The sequence below is a fragment of the Rhinolophus sinicus genome, chromosome 14, assembly GCF_057876585.1.
Source record: "Rhinolophus sinicus isolate RSI-liver-muscle chromosome 14, RSI-T2T, whole genome shotgun sequence".
Taxonomy (NCBI): domain Eukaryota; kingdom Metazoa; phylum Chordata; class Mammalia; order Chiroptera; family Rhinolophidae; genus Rhinolophus; species Rhinolophus sinicus.
This window is the reverse complement of record NC_142514.1, coordinates 132,167,160-132,190,851: the sequence shown is the minus strand read 5'-3', so window position 1 is coordinate 132,190,851 and position 23,692 is coordinate 132,167,160. Positions and strand designations below refer to the sequence as shown.

Here is a 23,692-nt window from a genome sequence, read left to right as displayed (position 1 = left end):
GGAGCGAAAAGACTGCAGAGGCATTGAGGCTATCCTTAAACATACAAACTCTGTAATCGTTCTTATTTTAGAAACACTCCTCAGTATACACTATCTCCTCCTTACAATGCCCTTTTCTATATATCTAGTTAATACCGGGATCAGCTTCAAGGCTCAGCTCCAGAAGTTATTCCCTAACTTCTCATTTTGTTTTAATAATTGTTTATTTTCAATTATATTTACCCTACAATACTATATTAGTTTCAGGCATACAGCAGAATGATTAGACATTTATATACCTTAGGAAGTGATCACCCTGATAAATTCAGGACCCATCTGACACCATATATAGTTATTACAATACTGACTATATCCCCTATGGTATACTTTATAGCTCCATGACGATTTTGTGACTAACAGTTTATTCCTCTTAATTTCCTCTCCTCTTCACCTATTCCTCCAAACCCCTCCCCTAATCTGGCAACCATCAAAATGCTCTCTGGATCTATGAGCTTGTTTCTGTTTTATTTGTTCATTATTCCTGTTCTCTAGAGTCCACATATCAGTGAAATCATATGACATTTTTCTTCTCTGTCTGACTTACTCCACTCAGCATAATATCCTCTAAGTCCATCCATATTGTTACAGATGGCAAGATTTCACTCTCCTTTATGGCTGAGTAATATTCCATTGTATATTTGTACCACCTCTTCTTTATTCATTCATCCATTGATGAACACCCAGGTTGCCCTCATATCTTGGCCATTGTAAATAATGCCACAATGAACATATTGATGCACATGTTCCTTTGAAGTAGAGTTTTGGATTTCTTCAGATAAATAACCAGAAGTGGGATTACTGGGTCCTTCTTTATCTCTTGTTATAGCCTTTGTTTTAAAGTCTATTTTGTCTGGTATAAGTATTGTTACCACAACTTTTTTTTTCATTTTCCTTTTCATGACCTATCTTTTCCCTTTACTTTCAGTCTATGTGTGTCTTTCAATCTGTAGTGAGTCTCTTGTAGGCAGCATATGTAAAGATCTTGTTTTCTTATCCATTCAGCCACCCTATGTCTTTTGATTGGAGCATTTAATCCATTTATATTTAAAGTAATTGTTCATAAATATGTAGTTACTGCCATTTTATTATTCATATTTTTTATTTATTTTTCTTCTTCTTCTTAAAGGAGTCCCTTACACATTTTTTCTAATACCAGTTTGGTGGTGAGAAATTCCTTTAGCTTTTTCTTGTTTGGAAAGCTCTTTATCTGTCCTTTGATGCTAAATGATAGCTTTACTGGGTAGAGTAATTTTGGTTGTAGGTCATTGCTTTTCGTCAATTTGAATATTTCCTGCCAAATCCCTTCTGGCCTGCAAAGTTTCTGTTGAGAAATCAGCTGACAGTCTTATGGGAGTTCCCGTGTCAGCAACTAACTGCTTTTCTCTTGTTGCTTTTAGGATTCTCTCTTTGTCTTTAACTTTTGACATTTTAATTATGATGTGTTTTGGTGTTGGTCTCTTTGTGTTCATCTTGTTTGGGACTCTCTGGGCTTCTATATCTATTTCCTTCACCAGGTTAGGGAAGTTTTCTGTCATTATTTCTTTAAATAGGTTTTCAATTCCTCACTCTCTTTCTTCTCCTTCTGGTACCCATATGATGTGCAGATTGGTACACTTAATGTTGTCCCAGAGGCCCCTTAAACTGTCCTCATTTTTTTTTTTTTAGATTCTTTTTTTCTTTTTGCTGTTGTGATTAGATGTTTTCTGCTACCTTATCTTTCAAATTGCTGATTTGTTTCTCTGCTTCAGCTAATCTAGTGTTGATTCCCTCTAGTGTATTCTTTATTTCAGTTACGGTATTCTTCATTTCTGACGTTTTAAAGTTTTCTATCTCCACTTTTATGTTTCCTATCTCTTTGGTGAAGGTCTTATTAAGATTGTTGAGCACCCTTATACCTAGTATTTTGAACTCTGCATCTGGTAGATTGCATGTCTCCATTTTCTTTAGTTATTTTTCTGGAGCTTTGTTCTGAAATTTTATTTGGGACATCTTTCTTTGTGTCCCCATTTTGGCTATCTCCCTGTTTTTGTTACTATGTATTACATACCATGTTTCCCCCAAAATAAGAGCTAGCTGGACCATCAGCTGTAATGCATCTTTCAGAGCAAAAATTAATATAAGACCCGGTCTTATTTTAATATAATGTAAGACCAGGTATAATATAATATAATATAATATAATATAATATAATATAATATAATATAACATAATATGGGGTATAATATAATACAACATAATATAATTATATTGTATTACAATGTAATATATATATGTACATATATACATATACATATATATATATATATATATATATATATATATACATATATATACAATTACAGTGTAATATAATATAATATAATACAATACAATATAATACTGGGTCTTATGTAATATAATATAATACCAGATCTTACATTAATTTTTGCTCCAAAAGACACATTAGAGCTGATGGTCCAGCTAAGTCTTATTTTCGGGGAAACATGGTAGAGCTGCTATGTCTCCTGATCTTAGTAGTGGCTTTATGTAGTAGGTGTCCTGTGGGGCCCAGTGGTGTGATCTCCCTGGTCACCTGAGCCAAGTGCTCCAGGTGTGTCCCTCGTGTGGGTTGTGTGCCCTCCTGTTCTAGTTGAGCCTTGGTTGCTGTTTGCATGTCAATAGGAGGAAATGACTCTTGGGCTGATTGGTTGTGATGACTGGTTGTGACTACAGTGGAGAAGCTGTTGTACAAAGGTTGACCCTATGGGGCAGGATTTGCTTTAGTGGGGCTCTGGTGCCTACCCAGTCTGCCTGATGGGTGTGTTGTTTGTGGAGGTGATTGGAGGTGCTCTGGTGTGGTATGAAGCTTGCAATCATGTGTGATGGTTCTGAGGTCTCTTGGGAGGGGCTCTGTTGCAGGCCAAGTTTAGCTGCTGCCCGTGACCTGCCTGGGACACTTGGAATGAGCTACAAAGTAATCTGCAGGTGATTGCTACTTCTGCTGGGCTTAGAGGTGCCTGGGAGGTGCTAAGCTATGAATTGAGGCTGGCTGTAGCTAGTGCTAGGCTTTGGGTGGCTTAGCAAGAGTTATGGGGCATGTGGAGGACAGAAGCTGCTTGTTTGGGGTTTGTGGACCTTTGATAACTTTTGGAAAAGTCCACGGCATTAACCAAGACAGACTATTTGTATGGAGATGCCAATGGAAAGGGCTTGGGTGGGCCCGAAAATTTGGTGGGGCGTGTTCTCGAGGAATCACCAGGATGGGGTGAATGGTTTTAGCCAGGTTGATGGAGACTCGGCAATGTTGCCTGCCTGAACATACAGGCTGGCGGGAGGGCTCGACAAAGGAACAATGGACTCTGCCAGCACTTCTGGCTAGGAGAAAGCTGCGACTTCAGCTCTTGCCCTGAAGCCAGACAATCCAGTTCCTCCCTGTATATCCCTGGTGACTTTCAAGCTTCTGCTACAGTGCTGGAGCTCAGAGCGAGTGAGTCTGTCAGCGAGTAAGTTTGTATGTGGACCCTTTAAGGGGAACACCTGGGATTCTTGCCATTCCCTGTCTTACTCAACCACAATTTCTGCTGGTTTTCATAGCCAAAAGTTATAGGACTTGTCTTCCTGGCACTGGAACTCTGGGCTGGGGAGCCTGGTGTGGGGCTTGGACCCCTTGCTTCTCAGGGGTAACTCCGCAGCCCAACAGCTCTCCCAATTTTTAACAACCACACGTGGGTGTGGGACCCTCCCATTCCACATCTCCGTCCCTCCTATCAGTCTCAATGTGGCTTGTTCTCTATATCCTTAGTTGTCAGACCTCTGTTCAGCTAGACTTCAAGTGATTCTCAATGATGGTTGTTCTGTTGTTTAGTTATAATTTTGAGGTGGTCATAGGAGGAGGTGAGTGTAGAGTTTACCTACTCTGCCATTGTGACTGGAAGTCTCCCCATAACTTGTCAATCTCATATTATCTCCATCCTCCCTTGAAGGATGTATAATCTGGTGGCTATCAATGAACCATGCTAGATACTGGGTACACAAGGATAAATAAAATCAAATCTCTGCCTTCATGTGACTCACTGTGCAGTATTGTTTGGCAAGAAAGATGGTGATGTTATACTCTGGCCCATAAATGTCCATTTTCCCATATAATTTAGTGATAGCAAGTACATGCTCATTGTTGTGTAAGGCATAAGCTGGAAAGCAGAGTTAGAAAAAGGTAGATTTGCTATAAAAATCATTAATGAATAGTCTTGCTATTTTAGTTTCCACTTAAAGACAGAAAGCGAGACTGTCAATAGGCTAAATACTTAGGCTGTATGCTTTATTGTTCTTAGGTAATGCAAAGGTTATAAGAAGATTAACATTGGAAGATTGGATATTCAAATTATAATGACTTTAGCTAGTTCCCTGTGGCTCACATTTCTACTTTTTATATTGCTGTTGAAGAAACTAAAATGAGCAATACAAAAATGTATTACCCAGTCATTTTAAAATGATGATCTCAATTGTGGAAGGCCCAAGAACACTCTTTTATTCACTTACGGGCTGTCAATATTTTCTTGGATTCTCTTTTGGCCATTACAAGTAAAAAATACATTTCATATTCACCATGCTAGCACCTATAGAGTCTTGCACATAATGGGCAAGAGTGGATAACACATAGGCTGTCTGTGCTTCCACTTTGCATCTGTGTGATCAGGTCTTATTTTCTCCTTTCTTCTCACAGTGCTGTTATGAGAGATAAATAAGATAATGGGTGCAAAGTGCTTTGCACACAGTGGCAGTAAACAAATGGGAGTTTTAATTACTATATGTTAAATAAATTTTAAAAAATATTGTATATTCTGCCCTTGCCCTTTATTTCTATTCTATCCAAATCCCTGACCAATCTTTCTAGACAATCTCAAATAATATTTCCTTTATCACTCTTTAAAAAAAAAAAAATTACACAGGGCTTTCTTAAACAACTTAGCACTTCATTATACATTGCTTCTGTACATGAATGTTATTATCCTCCTCAATTGTTGTCAAAAGTTCTTAAAAACTAACATGGGTCTTATACAGAAGTGATGTCAAAATATTTAACAACTTGCTGTGCCAGGCAATAATTCTTTATCTAATCTTCAGTTAATCAATGAACTCTTTAATCTTAATTAATTGATTAGCTCCTTAGTTGCCCAGTCTTAGCTCCTTAGTTGCCCAGTCTTGGAGGTGTGTAAAAGGCCTGAAGGGACGGACTGGAGTGGGGGGTGGTCTAAAGCAGTTCAGAGGGCACAGAGTAGAAGCAATTTACCAACAATAATGGAAGTACAGTAGGTTACCCTTATCCGCAGTTTCACTTTCTGTGGTTTAAATTACCCACAGTCAACTGTGGTCTGAAAATATTAAATGGAAATTTCCAGAATAAATAATTTAAGTTTTAAATTGTGTGCCATTCTGAGTAGCTTGATGAAATCTTTTGCCATCCCACTCCGTTCCCCCTGGACATGAATAACCTCTTTGTCCAGTGTATCCATGCTGTTTACCTACTCGCCCATTAGCCACTTAGTACCTACCTAGGTTATTAGATTGCCTGTGCTTATGGTCAAGTGACCCTTATTTTACTTAATACTAGCCCCAAAGGGCAACAATAATCATACTGGTAAGTCAGATGTCAAAGAGAAGCTGTAAAGTATATGTATGTACAGAAAAACACACAGTATACGAGTATATAGGTTTTATTTGTGGTTTTAGAAATCTACTGAAAGTCTTGGACTGTATCCCCTGCAAATATGGGGGGGACTATTTCAATGGTATAAGAACCAGGAATATGGCATGTGGCCTGAATATCAGTACTGGTCTCTTAGATACCTCTTTGGCATCCCCTATTTGCCAGCAACTCAAACCACTTGTTGTGAGGTGAGAAACTCAGCAAGGAAGGAGTTTCTCTTGCTGTTTCACTGCTTGTACAAAGAAACCTTAAAACGAAACTAAGAGGAGTTTATCTGGTTTGTGCTATGAGGAAGTGAAGTTGTGGGGCAACGTCATAGGAATGGCAGCAGCGAGGTGGTCTTCTTGAGTTCTTCTCCAGAACTTACCACAAATTGAACATCTATAACCCATCAAAAGACTCTCTGCTCATCACACAGAACAGCTAAGAGACTCGCACGAGGATTAGTTGAAGGGCCCAGCTCAAGAGGCACAAGATTCAACACACCCAGAGGCCAACTCCAGACCAAACCAGAGTATTACCAGATTTGACCTACAAGTGACACACTCAGAGGGAATTCTCTACAGGCACAAGAGCCCATAGGGGCCAAGCCTCATTTGAGTGGTGAACCCTTAGGCAGCAGAACATCCACTGTGGGCAGAACCAAGTCTCACAACTAGTCAGCCTAGGAGTCAATCCCACCTACTGACAACAAAGCAATTAAAGATCAACTATAACAGGACAATATACACAACACAAGGGTCACCTTTGGAGCACACACACAGGAGAATAGGGAAGTGGTGCAAGTCAAATATAAAGGACACATACTACATAAGATAACCCAGCAAGAACTAAGAACTCTAGGGGATCTACCTAATACATTGAAGCAAACACAGAGAGTCAGCCAGAATGGGGACACAAAGAAACATGTCCCAAATAAAAGAACAGAAGAAACCTACAGAATTGGAACCAAATGACACAGAGGTAACCAACCTATCAGAGACAGAGTTCAGAACACTGAGGATAAGAATGTTTAAGGAGCTTAGTGACGACATAAAGAAGGATAGAGAAATCATAATGAACAACCAGTTAGAACTAAAGAACACAATAACTGAAATAAAGAACACTTGAAGGAGTTACCAGCAGGTTAGATGAGGCAGAGGATTGAATCAGCGACTTAGAAAACAAGTTAGCAGAGATCACCCAAACAAAACAACAAAAAGAAAAAGAATAAAAACAATGAAAATGGTTTAAGAGACCTCTGGGATAACATCAAGCACAACAACATGCGCATCATAGGAAGTGAAGTTGTGTCATGGGATAATGGCACCTTTGAATGGTTGGGTGACATATGTGCTTATTCATGACCCTTTCACTATATTTGGTTACTTTTTGCTCTGCACTGAAGAGCTGTCTAATTTGAAGACGAAGGAACCAGAGCTCTGAGGAGTGTTTCCAACATGGTCATTCTGGTTTTCTCTAACGCAAGCATGTCCTCTGCGTAAGTCAGAAGTTCTTCACTGATACAGCTGCACTGGGAACACTTCCCCATTCCTGGCTGCATGTTTTCGGAACAGATTTACTGTACCAGAAGCAAATGGCAAGAGGAAATATACTTTGATTCTGTTTATTGCCATTATTGAGTGTTCTTTGGAAAGAAGCTAGACTGATAAGTATTTAGGGGTACGCTCACTAGGTAGGTAGGTTGACAGCATTGGGACAAGTTTCATGAGTAAAAAAAAGAATTTTTTATGATTGCATTTGGATGCCAGAAAATCGTGAACTGTATAAGCACACTTCCTATAGAAAGTAGGTAATAGTCACTTCCTCTTCTATGCTGCAAAACTGGAAAAATAATCCAAAACATAGCTAATTAAATTTGGAGTCAGGAGTTTTAGTGGAAACTGTTATGAAGCCACCAGCACAATCTCACCTAGGAAGTATTTTACTCTCTAAATGGAAAGAAAAGGTGAGTATTGTCCAAGCCTAAAGAATTGAACTGATAAATTACATAAACTGTGGACCACGCAGACACCAAAGTCAAGTCTAATTTTGCTATGGGACATCAACTTTTGACTGAAAGGAATTTTATTCATCTATCTCATTCTCAATATAATATACACTCACAATTAGCAAGCACACCTATTCAAAAGTATCCTCATTTGTCTAATACAATTTTTTAGCAACATGAATTTGATGCCATCAAAATTCAAATAAATTTGAAGCTTGGGTGAGACACTGACCTTCTTGAACAGGTTTCATCAGAAGCAAAAAAGGAGAAAAAGATGACAGTGGTATGGTCTAGCTCTAAAATACTATAATATTGAACCAGGGGACAAAAATTTTAAGGTTCTGTTGAATTGACTCCAAGTCTGTCCTTACATTATGAAATATAAGACTATCTGACCATGATTTAGCTTAAAACTGAACTGCCATCACCAGGTAGAGGGTTTTGGTGAAACTGATACATTAGGTTTTCTGTTAATTATACCACTGGGCAGATGGCTTCAGACTGGTAACTGTTGCAATGGTGCCAATGTAAAGATAAGCAGAGAGTTGAACAATTACCTGGTTAGTTTTTGTGACTGCAGACAGCTTTTTTCTCTGCCTGGAAGCCTTCCCTCTCTCTTATCTCTTGGCAAACCCCTATTCATCATGGAAATCAACTTAAGGACATGAACCATTATATTATATGCTTGGCGTGTTCTCCATTGTGCTATGTGAACTCTAATGGACATTTTTGTACATTATGTGTTGTACATATCAAAAGTTGAAGATGGCTGTTGGATGCTGTGGCAGCATTCATCACCACCACCATCCCTTCCTAACAGCAATAGCTGCCAGATTTTGTTTAGGGACTCCTAAGGTCACGGGGAGGCTGTGTTTATCCTGTTGCAGCTTCAGAATGGGGCTGGTGATTCAGTTTTATCATCATGGGAAGCCAGACCATTCAAAGTGAATTTTAGGGAGCATTCTCTGGATCTCTTTCTAGCTGGATATGATTAAGAAAACAAGTTGCTCAGGAGCCAATGACAAACATCTTGGAACAATGAGGGCAATCAATCTTAGGATGCAGCTGATACTAAGACAGGCATAGTCACAAAACCCCCCATAAAAACCTAAACCAAACCAAAACAAAACAAATTTCTTGACAACCTTGTGAGCCACAGGATTCAGTTTCTTGAAAGCAGCTTCACTGCTGTACTTTTAGGTTACAGTCAACAATACATTCCTTTTACTGAGCAAGTTGATTTGAGTCATGGTTTCTGTTACTTGCAATAGAAAGCAACTTTACCTGCTCCTGCTATGGCACAGCAGGAATCACACTGTGTTAAAATTGTGGGCTCATGTGGCCATTTCTCTTGGATGATAAATAACTTGAGGTTTAGGATTGTGATTTTTCATGTTTGTAACCTCTGCACCTAGCAGAACATCTGGCACTAGTCTATGCTTAATAAATTATTAATAATAGACAAGTAAACTTGTAATATAAAATAAAGCAAGTTAATCTGGATCAAAAAAATCTCTCAAGTATTTTGCATGCTGTTATTATTTGACTTGACTCTTCCTACAGAGTTAGATATCTACAACGTACTCATAAACCATTTCCTACTCTAACTCAATTCCCTAAAAATGTTTTTTCTAATTAGATAAATAATGCATGTTCATTACAAAAATTAAAAAAGATACATAAAATAGAAAATAAAAAATCAACAGGATTACCACCACCCAAGGCATATACTATTAAGAGTTTTCAATGTAGAGGTTAAATGATCAATTTTATTTTGTCCTGTTTTTGTTTGTTTTTTTATCTCTCTGTACTATTCCTTCTACCACTGCTGCTAGGCAAAATAAATGCCTTAGTCATCACAGAGTCATCAGTTTAACTGCTCTATTTTCAGATTGGGTGAACATTTAATGTAGACACACTATGTGCTGAATATTTACTGTGTCAGATGCTTTCACATTGATCAGGGAATAATTATTTACTGAGATATGAGTTATCTCATTTATAATATATCTTCCCAATAGCCTTGCTTTATAGCTAAAGAAAGCAAGGTTGTAAATTTGGCGGTAGGGAATACTTCCCAAGATGCATTCTGCCTCTTCATCTAGAAAATACTTTAGGAAGAGTAACAGGAACAAAAGCAAAAATCACTCTGTTAATTGCACAGCATCTTTCACTGCATTTAAAAAATAAAAAACCCAAGACTCCCCCAACCTCAAGATTCTTAATAATTGCAGAGATTTTGCTACCTGGAACTCTTGGCTGTTAGTTGGGGTCTTTGTCTCCAATAAACAGAAGATTAAAAGAGGCCATTGAGAGAATGAGGCACTGGACAGAGCAAGGGGCTCCAATAATGATGGAAGGCCACATAAAACCATTCACTGCCATGTGTTTTTCATAGCAGCCTGTATGGCAGAATTCCATTTTGATCTTTCAGGCAGCCTTCCATTAGTCCCTGGCACTAAGGGTTTCAACAGCAATTTAAAACTAAAGATTAGGAAAAGTCACCTGAAGTTAACAATGGTCTCTCTGAGCAACTAACTGTATGTTCAAAGGGAATAATAAACAAATGACAAAGAGCTTTAATCCGGCTGACCCTAAAATCACCCATGTCAGTCTATGCCTCTGTACTGGAAGAAAGGCCAGTGTCTAGTTTTGATGACTCTTGCTGTTATCAATTCCAAAATGGAACTTAAAAAGCTTTTAGTCTGAGATCTTCGTAGCTTTGACCACTTTCTTGTTCAAATGATTTCTTTTGGCTTAATGGCAACAAGGTCAAAAGCAAAAACAAACAAAAAGCCCTATGAAACCAATCCACTGGAATTTTAGCTTTGCTACTCTGAGATACAAGTAAATATTCTTCAATGCTGCGCAGGGCTATCCCTAATATTTTGGGGGCTCAGGGCAACAATGCAAGTGAAGACCCCAGACCTGGCCCAGTGCCTCCTCTCTTCCGTTCTTCCTTCCTGCAATGCAAAAGGCCTTTCATGCAGATGTGTGGACATCCCAACTCACAGGTCCAAGTTATGATCAACAAAATCTGACCCCCTGGCCTCACCATACCCCCATGCAAATAGTAGCCTCTTAGTTTCCCCTCACACGGGAGGGAACACTATACAGCTCTTGGAAGTGGGCTCAGGGTTGTTCGGGGAAGAAATTCTGGGGACCTATTTATCCTGAATGTGGTCTAGAGAGCAAGATCCAAATGCACCCATCCTACTGGCCCACACTAAAGCCAGAGGCACGGAGAAAGGTTGGCCATGTCAAAGGACAGTACTCATTCAAGGCCACTTTTAGATTTTATCTTGAATTTAGCAGATTTATTATCTTTTAAAATTTCACATCTTTTAATACTCAATTTTATACTTTGGTGAGAATTAAAAAGATGGCTCAGGAAACTGTGATCTTGATTGGCATAGATAAAAAAATGACAGCAAAGGACATCTCTAACTTCATTTACTTAAACTCTGATAGCAGTTAAACATGGAGGGAGAAGAATCAAAGCAAATATAGGGCCAACATCCCAAAATGGAATTATGTAGAGCTGGGCAAATCCTATTGGATAATCCCATCATGGTGGTTAGTGCAGATTCTGGAATCAGACACGTGTAAATTCAAATTCTAGAGCTGATGTATGCCATTTGAATTAGTATTTAAGTAAATGCTCTGTAATCCAGTTTCCTCATTTCATAATGGGAATCAAAATAGAACCTACTCAGTAGGGCTGTGATGAGCATAAAATGAGAAAGTGTATGTAAAAACATTCAGTATATTACCTTGGATGCAATTAAGTGATATTTACTACACTCAGGTACTTTGATGCAATCAGTATCAGGGTTGAACTTATGGCCAAATCATTGTTTAGCAAATAACTTAGAAAGCTATGACATATTATTTGTTATTAGTTTATTTTCATGCTCCCCATTTGAAATTCAGTTTATTCTTTGAATAATTATGTAAGGACTTTGAATGCCATTCTAAGAATTAGTTGAAAGTGAACTGAAGGATAATAATTCTGTCTTTAGTAGGTTTCTAAAATAAAAACAAAAAATTACCTAGCTGTAAAAAGTATATCTTGCTAACAAGAAAAATTTGTATAATCTTTCTATTTACATATTGTGCATATTTCTTTCAAAACTAAAATCAGAATGAGTTAATGTATTTTACAAAATTTGACTTATAACAATAATGAGTACCTTTCAGTAGGTCCCCTTCGTGCCAAACAGTGTACTTCTTACTATACTCACATCATTTATCCGGTGTCATCTTCCTAACCTTCCCCTCCCCCATTTTACAGGTAAGGAGAGTGAGGTATAGACCAGGGTAACACAAAGCCCCCGCCCTTTCCATCTGAACACTGCTGGAGCCAAGTCTCTGAACAGCTGCCTTAAACCTCTCCCCAGTCTGCCCTCCCCAACCTCTGCCAAAGAAATTGTGTCACAAGCAAAGGGTTAATACTCCCTTGGCTTTTAATCCTTTTTTTGAGACGTGTGTGTGTGTGTGTGTGTGTGTGTGTGTGTGTGCTCTTTCAGAAGGTGCTTGTCACCGTTCCTATTTGTCTTGCTGCTGTAAATTTACTTGAGAATAACTCAAGCTAAATTTTCTTTTCTTGCTATAAATAGAGTTATTTTTGGTGGGTGGAGAAAATGGAAAAACCACCACCAAATGAGAAGAAATTCAGGGTACTGAGATTTGGTACATTGGTTTATTTCTCCATACAACTACTCTGAATCAAAAACCAGATACTGCAGCAAAATAAACCATGGGTTCCGGCATGCAATTTTTTAAAATATGAAACAATAAAAACCAAGGTACAGTACATTTCAAAGGTACTTTATAACTCTATTGTTCTTGGCATTAAGATGTAGTAACACTTTTAGGAACTTTCAGCTTTGTGTCCTGAGCTTTACAAAGCCTCATGGGCTGGCAGGACCATCAAACGTAGATGTTCATTTATACCTGCACTGATTTGCTAAATTTCCTACTTTAATCATCCTTGTTGTAGCCCAAAGGCTTTGAGCTGTACGTAAGACAAAAAGACATTTTACAGACCCCTTGTGTGGCAGCCCTAGTAGAATAGAAACCAGGTCTCAGGTTACACACCCCTAAGTGCCAACCATAATATATCACTCCTCTGCTCTTTAAGCAGAACTTATTCAGGGAAATGGAAAATATGGAAAAGCTATTTATGGACAAAAAAAAGTATGCCTGGAAAATGTGCTCCCGGAAACAGATATATTCCATATTCCCAGTTTGCCAAGTTTTGGAGCAATCAGAAAGTATGCTAGTAAAGGAGAAATAACTTTATTGGAAGTGTTGTCGTACCGATGACCAAAGGTATTTATCAGGAAAAAGCAAAGAGCAAGCTAAGTCCCTGGTGGGAAAAAAAAAAAATGTATGCAATTTTTTTTTTTTTTATCAACAGAGATGCTAAAATGAGTTGCTTTTCTTGCAGATAAAAAGAAATGCTCTTTATATCTGACATGCTCTTGTCAGATGTACAGCTAAAGAGAAAGTGCAGTTATGTACAAGGTAAACGCTTTGGGCAGGCATTTATGGGTTCAAAAGATAGTAGCTCCTTGCCAGCGAAATAAAGCAAATGTCAACAAGCCAGACACACTTGAAACATTCAACAAAATGCCTTGCTATCCTTCTCCATATATAATATGCCATATGACACCACAGTTAAATCTGCTACTGCAAAAAAAAAAAAAAAGTACGTCAAGCTGTTGGTTTCCATGAGATCTGGACACAGGCAAAACAACACAGAAGAAAGGAGTCTGGGAAGGTACAGCTTTTGCTTTTTCCTTCTGATGAGGAAATGACTTCCTACAGCTAGCTGACCAGGAGTTAGCGCTCTCCCTACCTGGAACCAGGACTTGGAATGAGGACTTGGAACGCACTCAGATGAGGATCAAAATGCAGCCTCAGGTAATTATTGATGGAAATAAGAAACTAGAGAAAGCAGTCACAAGTTACACAGATGCAAGAGTCATGCCTTCTGCATTTGTCTGTCCTGTGCGTTGGTTGTATAGCTCTTTCCATAATGATCCTGTCTTTTCTTTCACTCTCTCTCCCACATCAACAGGCATGCCAAATGCAAATCTCCTCCGAGTCTGATCCCATCCAGACAAAACTCAAGGACGACCACCATACCGAGTTTCTCAATAATCTCCACAAAGACAATTATGCACAGCCCCTCGGTTCTGTTCACACAAAAGATTGCAATTTGAATCTTGCCTTGCACAGGTTCAGCTCTGTTGGAGCTGGTTACCAGGCAAACTGTCTGTTTTCAGAATTACCGAACGCTGGGGAGGGTAAGCCGGGGGGTGGGGATGGACAAACCACCCTGTACATACCTCCTTTTGGCAGCTCAGAAAAAACAATTTCGTGACAAAGAGACTTGTTTTCTTTTCAAAGCTCACCCAACAAACAAAACTGACAGAATGAAACCTGAGAAACTTTAGCAACCAAAGAAAGCAGCCTTCCAAGGATCAAGGTGAATAATTCATTTGTGGGGTTTTGTTTCATCTTTCAAGCTATTTTGCTCATTAAAAGGAATTGTGGAATTTGTCGGAAGCCCAAACACTAACACACACTTCTGACAGCAAGTGCTCATTCTGAGCTACACATTCGCTTGCCAAGCACATTCAAGAACAACGATTAGCTGCAAAGCCGGGGAACTTACCGAGCGCAAAATTATTGGAACAAAGCAGGGAGGAGGCAGGAGGCACCACAGACAGCTTCTCCGTCTCCTTGGTGCCAGGTTCTCCTGTCTGCCGTCCGGTTCACACTTGCCTTTATAACTAAGACTCTGACAGAACTCACTAGCGAAACCTGATGAATTATAAAACAGCCCCTCCTAGACTCTCATATTTTACATCACAGGGGGTGACCATGTAGCATCCTCACTCCCTGGATACATATATTTCCTTGTAACTCATCCTGATGAATATATCAGCCTTAGAAGCAGATACAGTAATTGGTGTTTGGGATGTATCAGCATTAACCAATGAGATGCTTTCCCACCACAATACTGTACCCCCATCCTCCTCTTGTGTTCCCCCACACCTTGTTAAGGTGGATCCACCCAACCCAGTGGGGGGCAGGCAAAGATGGCAAAATGTGGAGGAAAGCCCCTGCATCTCAAATGCATACATAACGAAGTGTAGTACTCAGGGTTAATTCTCATAATAGTTCTGTAAAGATCAGCCCTCATATTTGCATAGCATGTCACAGTGTACCAAACACTTTCACTCTCCCTGAGCCTCTTAGCAACCAGGAGAGATAGCAATAGTGCTACAGTATAAACGAGCCTCCAGAGCTCAGGGAAGTGAAGTACTTTGTCCAGTGCACAGAAATTGAGGGATGCGAGGAGCCCTGGAGCTAGGGTCATTCAACTTGATCACTGTGCAGACAAGGCACCCATAGCAAGAGAGATTAACTTGCACAGGTCACACGGTTTCCAAGTGTGATTTGAGTTTGAATCGAAACCTAGGTCTTGCAATGTCAAGAGCATTGTCTTTCTATCCTATGTGCTACCCCTGGAGCACAGAAGCCCTGAACATGGGAGGACATGCAGGAATCCAAAACAATATCACTGACTGATAAAAAATCAGCAATAGGCAGGCTGCATGGAAAAAGAGCAGTGCCTGAGCTTTTTGCTTCCTCTCTTACAAGGTCAGTATAATCTCCTTAGGTTCATTGGCTAGCAACACTAGAAAACCTGCCTTCAATCACAATAGCTACTATCAAGCACTTCTTATGTACCAGGCAATGTTCTAGGTGCTTAGACTCATTTAACCTTCAGAACTTCCCTATGAGGTAGGTATTCTCACGACAACATATTGCAGATGAAGAAACTGCGATTCAGAGAGGTCCACAAACCCAAGCGGGATCGCAGCTGCTCCGTGGCAGGGCTGGAAGCAGCTCCCGGCAAACTGGGGTCAGTGCCCACACTCCTAACCATATCATCTCACCCCAAGCAGTATTTCACACCAACTGTCAGAGGCAGATGAGCCATGCGAGCAGATTTATTTACGATGGCCTTCAGTGGAAATTGCAGAAAGATCAGAGGTCGTGAACCACAGACTTGTGTGTAAGCCCTGGCTTTGTCACTCCCTACTCAGCTCCCTGGAACGGCTCCCCTGTCACTTAGAATTTGCTCCTTCACTGCAGTCAGCATTCTGCCCACGTGTCTCCTCATAGAGCTCCCTGATGTCCCATAGAGAACAGCCTCTTCCAGTCCTCCATTATAGTCTACTCTATTATTGGATTTTTCCTTTAAGTACTTATCTCTACTTAAATTTCTACTATATACTTGCTGATTTCACTAACTTTTGCTTCCCCCCACTAGAATGTAAGCTCCATGAGGCGAGGGGCCTTCTCTCTTTTGTCCATGGCTGAATCTCCAACACTAGGGCAGGGACTGCCCACGTAATAGATATTTAAAATATTTGTTAAATGAATGTGCTCTAAGTCCGAGCTTTCCTATGTCTTCATTATATATCCTTGTATTAATTGCTTACTGTCCCTAAATCTCAAATGCCACAATTATAAATTTTCTGAAAAAACAAACAAACAACCCTCACGTTGTTCTCATACTTTACAATGTATTTGGCCTTTCCTGTAACAACCTGGATCAAACAACTCTATGAGATTGGTCAGTGGTATGGGTTTACTTGTGTCCTGCCCTCGCCCCCACCAAAAAACTCATATGTTGAAGTCCTAACCTCTAACACCTCAGAATGTGACCTTATTTGGAAATAGGACTGTTGCAGATGTTAATTAAGTTAAGAAGAGGTCTCACTTAGGGTGGTCCCTCATCCAATAGGATTAGTGTCCTTATTAAAGGGGAAATGTGGACATCCATGCACACCGGGAGACCACCCTGTGGAGACTGGAGTTCGCTGCCACAGGCCAAGGAACTACCAGAAGCCGGCAGACAGGCCTGAAACATCATATTCTCTAGAGCCTTCAGTGGGGATATGGCCCTGATGACACTTAGATTTCAGACGTCTGAGCTCCAAAACTAGGGGCCAATACATTGCTGTTGTGCTAAGCCACCTAGTTTGCGGTATTTTATTACAACAACTCTAGGATATTAATACAGTCAAATACTATCCTCATCTGACACATGAGGAAATTGCAGCTCAGAAAAGTTGAGTAACTAACTAGCCCCAGGTTTCACAGCTAGGAATTAGTAGGGCCCAGATTTAAAGCATGATGGGTGTGACTTCAAGGGCCCCCTATAGCAGCATCAGTGGCTCCTACAGGCTGGTCCCTGACCCGTGTGGGTCAAGGGCAGGATACGAAATGCAGGATGTAGTGATTTTTCATCAAGCTAAAATGGCCTTCTTTCATTATAACATTATGTCCCTTCTACTGTTTTCTGTGTTTTTTTTTTCCTATTATTTTTGCTACGAAGTTGTCTTTTTATTTCTGAAATGATAGTGAGAATACATAGCGTTTTTTCGGTCTTGTTTTTGTTTTGGTTTTTTAACAACCTTCATTTTATTGGCAAGACAAAACCTTGGCAATTCTATTGGCCTAAAGAATTGTTCTGAAATGTTTCTGGTCTATGAAATGTAAAAGTCCTCGAACACTGTTCTAAGTTCTACACTTTCAGCAAACAAGAAAGTTCTTCACACGTAGCCACGCTTGGTAGTGGGAAAAAGAATACTTTCTTTCCCAATCAGCTGAAAAGGCCCCTCCCTGCTCATGTATAAAATGCCTGTGCTAATGTCACAATCTCTCATCTTATTACCAGTAAATTAATTTGCTGTAATCCCAGGCAACAAATTTATATAACTCAATTTAACACTATCCATTCATAACTGAATTTAACAAAATTCCGAATTTTTCTTAGTTTTGCCCCACTCCTCCTTCCCTCTTTCTTAGTGAAGATTTTCTGTTTCAGTAAAATTCCTTACGTGCTTTTGACTTGCTCTATTTCCTTTTGGGCTCAGGACCTGTGGGTTAGCGCAAACGACTGAGGATAAATGCAATCACCTCTGTTAAGCACCTATAGAATATTGCAAAAGCTCTCAGTAAACGCTAGTTTCCTTCCAAGAAAGTGCTACAGCTTTATGTGTCTAGGAGGCAAGTGGCTTTAGGACCGAAGGAGATTTAGAGCAACTGGATGATGGGCAAGATCAGCCAACCTGAAGTGTTAATGAACTTCATCCTTTTGCTGAGCATTCCGTGAACCATAAGACAGTTTATAGAAATTGTGCTGGTCAATTTTTTTATGAATTCATGCTTATGAATATGTATGGGCTTATATATGTGCTCCCACACAAACATACAGACAGATAGATATTGATAAATCACATGTATCATTAATATTAATTTGCTTGGTGTGAGTACATGCACCCTCTCCAGTTTCTTAGAAACATGGAAGGAAAAAGCCTTCATACAAATAATGTTTTACCATTATCTGTTCCCCTATAATCTAATGTATATCCACCAATTCATCTTATCCTGGGGAACCTTAGTAAAAGCAAACTTCAACCTATCTATTTGCCAAAGTTATCTCAGACCCCAAATCAATGAAGGAGAAATTCCTTCATTCCATGAGTATTTATGGAGAACCTATTATGTCCCAAGTACTGAATTATTATGTTGGATGCCAGAAGGATAGTGCAATCTAGGTCAGATTTCCTGACCTCTAAGGGTCTCTCGGTCCAGGCAGTAACAAGCAGATAATAGAGAACTACACAGCTGCATAACACATTTCATAAGAACTTTCAGTAAGGTGCTACAGATGCCAAGAGGAAGGACCAAGCTGGTCCTGAGGAGATGAAGTCAAGAAGGCTTCCTGGAGGAGGTGATATCTAAGCTGAGTCTGGATGGATGACTAGGAGATAGCCAATTAAGAAGGAGATATCCAATCAGAGTGAGAGCGTGTGATGTACAAAGGTCTAGAGGGGAAGGAGTGGGTCTCCAGGGGAGTGGATTTTTATCCATTTATCACTTAATAATCAAAATACATGTGACAGAAAAAAGGGTAACTTCAGAGTTGAGGAATACCAGAGAATAATCATTCCTTTTTCATGAACTTCTTCAAAATAATAAAGGCTGAAAAGAAAAATGTTATACTTTATAGTTAGACAATCCTGATTCATTCAAGCTGACCTTCACAAGTTGCTTAACTTCTCTTAATTGAACCTCTGTTCCTTGTCTATAAAATGGAGATACTTATCTCATACAGCTATTATGTTATTATGAAACGAAAAATGTAAAATATTTTGCTTCCTGCCTGCCACAAAATAGACACCAGAATAAATGTTAATTCGTGTCCTAAAAATGCTTGTGTCATTGTGAACAAGAAACTATATCCATCTCTCATACCAACTCTTGTTTCCCATTGGGATACTTTTAGTTGTTTTCCTCCTAGACCATCTGTTTCAAAACTTTGATTGCTGACATTATCATCATTCTAAAAAAATTTGAGTGCACACCCCCATTACCTAATACTTTCATATTTATAAATTGTAGAAAGTACAACCATCCGTAGTACTATGGCACGGTATGCACATTATAAAACCTATAAGAAAACAGAAATTTAAAGGCTGAGATGAAAAATTAACATAGTGAAGAGAAGGGCTGTCATCTTGCATACTTTTGGGATACATACAGCCTCTTTGGAGAACACTAAGAGAGAAAAGACCCGATATCATTTATGCATGGGGCACCTAGCAGTGCAGACCAAGTACTAAATTAGGTATGTCTAGGAATTAAAGCAGTGACACTAGAATATTAGGAAGGAAACAAACAAACAAACAAACTGGGTGGTCTACTAATGTCACTACCTGTTCAAACCGGTTTTTATATATTTAATTTTAATAGGTAGTTTAATAACGATAAAAGTTTAATATAGTAGAAAGGTTATGCAACCAAGTGGAACTGCCTCCTTTCCAAATATCCATGGCAAGTAGAGAGCTAACACATTTCTTTTTTTAAAGGGTTAATCGTAATAATGACCTTATGCTGAGCAGTGATAAAGGGCAGATGCTATGCTTCTCATGGTACATGTACTCTCTTACTTTGTCCTTAGAATAATCAGGGCACCACTGCATCTCTCTAGAAGATATCAAACATATTTTGGTGTATGTTGGGGGCCTGTAAACCATGGCCTGCCGGTCAAATCTGGTTTTGTACACTCCCTAAGCTAAGAATGGCTTTCACATTTTAATTGGTTTAAAAAAACCAAAGGATGAATAATGCGTTGTGGCATGTGAAAATTACATAATAGTCCAATTTCGGTGCCCATAAGAAAAGTTTTATTGGAACATAGCCATGCTCATTCGTTTATGTATTAGCTATGCCTGCTTTAACATGACAACGGCAGAGTTGATTAGTTACAGTAGAGAGTCGGTTAGTTGTAATAGAGACCATATGGCCCATATAACTTAAAATATTAATTATTGGGTCCTTTACATGTTTACAATATGCTGGCTCCTAGTGTGTGCAAATGGGGTCCCCTGGAATTATGCAGGTTGCCGCTTGCATGGTTGTCATTGTCCAGATAACAATCCTATATGGAAATGAAGGCTCAGTAAGATTAAGTCACTTGTCATGTAATTAGGAAATGACAAAACCAGAGACTTTTAGGACAAAATTTTAAGGCTGGACTATGCCCTTAATCCCACCTAGAGTTCAGGCCCCTTTTCTCTGATGATGTCTTCTGGCTACATGACTTAAGCAGCCACTGCCAATAAACCTCCCCACTGCCCCCACGGTCTTCTCTGTGCTCTCATGCCCAGATTTTAATATTTTTATGGCTAAGGTCAGGGGAGAGTGGGGAACAGATCAATGGAACAAAAGCACAATTCACTCCTTCATAAACCACCTCCTTGAGTCTCTCAGTGCGCACTTGGCCTCTGAGTTTGAGGCTTCGCTGTCTCTGGCTGAGCTGCAAGTGATGAAAAGGACATGTGATGGAACTCTGGAAACCTCATTACTGGCTCTTTGCCTACAGAAACTCAGCCGGCTTATCATCTTTCCCAAGGAACTTCAAACTTACACTGGCTCAGCTGCTTCTTTCCAGGTACCTATTGCAAGCTGCTCTGTCCAGCTGAGATCAGAAGTTGAGAGGCCAGACTCTGCATATGCTTTTCCATCCGGGAGATGATATCCCTTTTTTCTAACCTTCATTGTACCTACTACTCCTGGGGTCTCAGCCACTCCTGGATTGTAATGTGGATGCTGTACAATGCAACTCACAATGACAGTATCCCGGAGGCCCGGATCCATTAACATAATTTCTGTGGCTGCCCAATTACAGCCCGAATTTCGCTTCTGAGCAAGAACAACTAACCCTGGCAAAACATCAACTATGTAAAGTTGTAAGACCAGCATGCACATAAGTTAATCTCACTGAATCCTCCCAGCAAACAGAGAGTCATTATTCCCATTTGATAGATAAAGACACTAAGACTCAAGAGGAAGGAAGCAGCATGTACTTTGTTAGCACCTGGTGAGTGGTAGGTCTGGCCTTCACACCTCCAGCTCTGACCTTTAAGTGCCTGTCACTTCAATAAAGAAGCCCCTGAAAGGAAGCTCTTTTGCCACGATATTCAGTAAGGAGCAAGAAAACAATCACCCCTTCGATTCTCCCCCCACATGGTGGCATGATTAGTCTTTATAAATGGGACATAGCACAATATTATGGAGCTCAATGATGGGCAGGGTTTAAATTTATTAGCAAATCATTTAAGCAACCTGACCCCTCTGTAAATCTGTAAAATGGGAATAACCACTTGCCTACCTTGTAGGGTTGTTGTGAGGATTATATAAAAGAATGAGTATTCCATATATATGAAGTGTCCAGAATAGACAGTAGATTGGTGGAGGCCTATGGTTGGGGAAGGGAGATTGGGAGGAAATGGGAAGTGACTGCTAATGGGTGTGAGTTTTCCTTTTGTGATGATGAACACGTTCTAAAATTAATTATGGTGATGCTTACAAAACTCTGTGAAAATACTGAAAAACATGGAATTGTATACTTTTAATGGGTGAATAATATAGTCTATGCATTTCAAAATAATACAGATAAAGGACTTAGCACTATGCTTGGCACAAAGTAAATGCTTTAGAAATGTTAATTTAGTCATTATTGTTTTGAGGCAGAGACTGGCTGATTCACCAAACCCATTTCCTCTTCTCCTGGAGCACAAATCTAGACTCCACCCCAAAAGTTAGGTGTAGCTAGGGTTTCCAGGCAGGAATTCCTGCCCATTCTCGAATTATTTTTGCTTTCCCGTTCCAGAATCTCTCGAAAAGTTGGTTGGGAAATCAGGAAAATCGGTTCCTTGAACCCAGGTGGTTGGTAGTATTGGCCGTCACTTTGTGGAAACAATTAATCATGGAGAACAGAAAACAGTTTGTATCTTGGGATTCAGGAAAGTGAAAAAAATTCCTGAGAAGGATGGGAATTCCCGCCCTGAAACCCTAGGTGTGGCCATCTGTCTGAGTTCTGGCCAAGGGAATACAAGTCCTGGCCAACGAAATGGACTGGGCCTGGCCCATAAAAACACTCCCCTTGCAAGGCTCATGTCTCTTCCTTTTCCACCAGCTTGATGCCAAGGCATCCTTTGAACTTGGAAGCCACAAGTTGAAGATGGAGGAGCCACAGCAAGGAACTAATACCGGAAACTCTGCCCAGAGAAGAGTTAAAAACAAGTTTTGGAATTCATGAGAAAGAAAATAAACTTCTATTATTTTTAAATCATTATTCATTTTGAGATTTGATTGTAACAAGCTCTACAGTGTTTTCCTGAAAATAAGACCTAACCGGAAAATAAGCCCCAGTATGATTTTTCAGGAGGACATCCCCTGAAAATAAGCTCTAATGCGTCTTTTGGAGCAAAACTTAACATAAGACCTGGTGTTATCTTCAGGGAAACACAGTAGTATTAGTATAACTAATATATTATTAGCGTTTAACTCTTCCAAATTGTCTGAAATAAACTGACTGTGGATTAGCTGACCACGCTGGGTCTGGGGTCCTGACGACATGCAGGAAAGGCTGTCCGGCAAATATAAATATTCTTTAATACTGTCAAATAGTCATTGGGAGAGGGTGTATGGTTACTAATTCACTTTCCCAGCTTGGGGAAGCTGAGTCCTTTCAGGAAGGACAGGGGGCAACATGCCAGTCGACTCTGAGCAGCAGTAGGGTGTGGAGAGAACCCCGGCAGCTCTGCGCTTGTAGCTCTGCACTTCTCTCCTGCTTTCCTTCCCAAAGGACGCATACCCTATCACCTTCTCCTTTGCAAAAGGGAAAACAATACAAATCAAAGCTCTGACCCAATCAGATGATGTGCCATCCTTACTCAGTGCTTTCTAAAGCAGCAGTATCCTTCATTCTCTAAGTGTGGGAGGCAAAGAGAGCTAGCTATTAGCTTTCCTGGTGAATAACGACAAAATATTTGATTGTTATTGTCTCTCATTTGAAAGACTCACTGTCAAAAGGAAAAGCTCTGAGTCACGCTTTAGGAAAGGTGAACAGAGGATAAGCAATCACAACAAAAAGGTGGCAGAGTGGAGAGGGACCACCCCTGGGGTGAGGGGTCTCAGGTTTAGGAGTCCTTTCCTTCCATCAGGTACGACTAACAATGCTTTGGCCATCTTTGTCACAGGTGATGCTGTGAGGACAAGTACGCGTGTAAAATAAAAGTGAACTCAGATCTTATAAAAATAGCTAATGACTCCCAAGTACTTACTGTGAAGTCCTTCTACATAGCGCATTTAATCTTCTCAACAAGACTAACAAGCTTATTACATAAGTATTCTTACTAGCCCCACTTATGAGATAAGGAAACTGAGCCTCAGAGAGGTTAAACCAAAGCAGTGAGAGCTGGGATTTTAACTGGCACCTGATAGATGCCCAAAGCCCACATCTCTAACCACCACACCCTTCTTGACTCTGAGCAAATGGAATGTGTTACCGAGGTGAACGGCTCTTCCACTGGAGA

The 23,692-nt window shown here is 39.8% G+C and overlaps 1 protein-coding gene across 30 annotated transcripts in view; it reads right to left on the bottom strand.

Annotated features, from left to right (window-relative positions):
* Nucleotides 1–23,692, bottom strand: part of DLG2 (discs large MAGUK scaffold protein 2) — a 1,894,072-nt gene that overhangs the window by 191,574 nt on the left and 1,678,806 nt on the right. Inside the window, exon 1 of one of the 30 annotated variants that reach the window (XM_074335680.2) lies at nucleotides 14,401–14,663. The exons of the other annotated variants lie outside the window; for them this stretch is intronic. The gene's annotated coding sequence lies outside the window, so the exon portion shown is untranslated. Of the gene's footprint in view, nucleotides 1–14,400; nucleotides 14,664–23,692 lie in introns of those variants that run through there. 30 annotated transcript variants of the gene reach the window in all.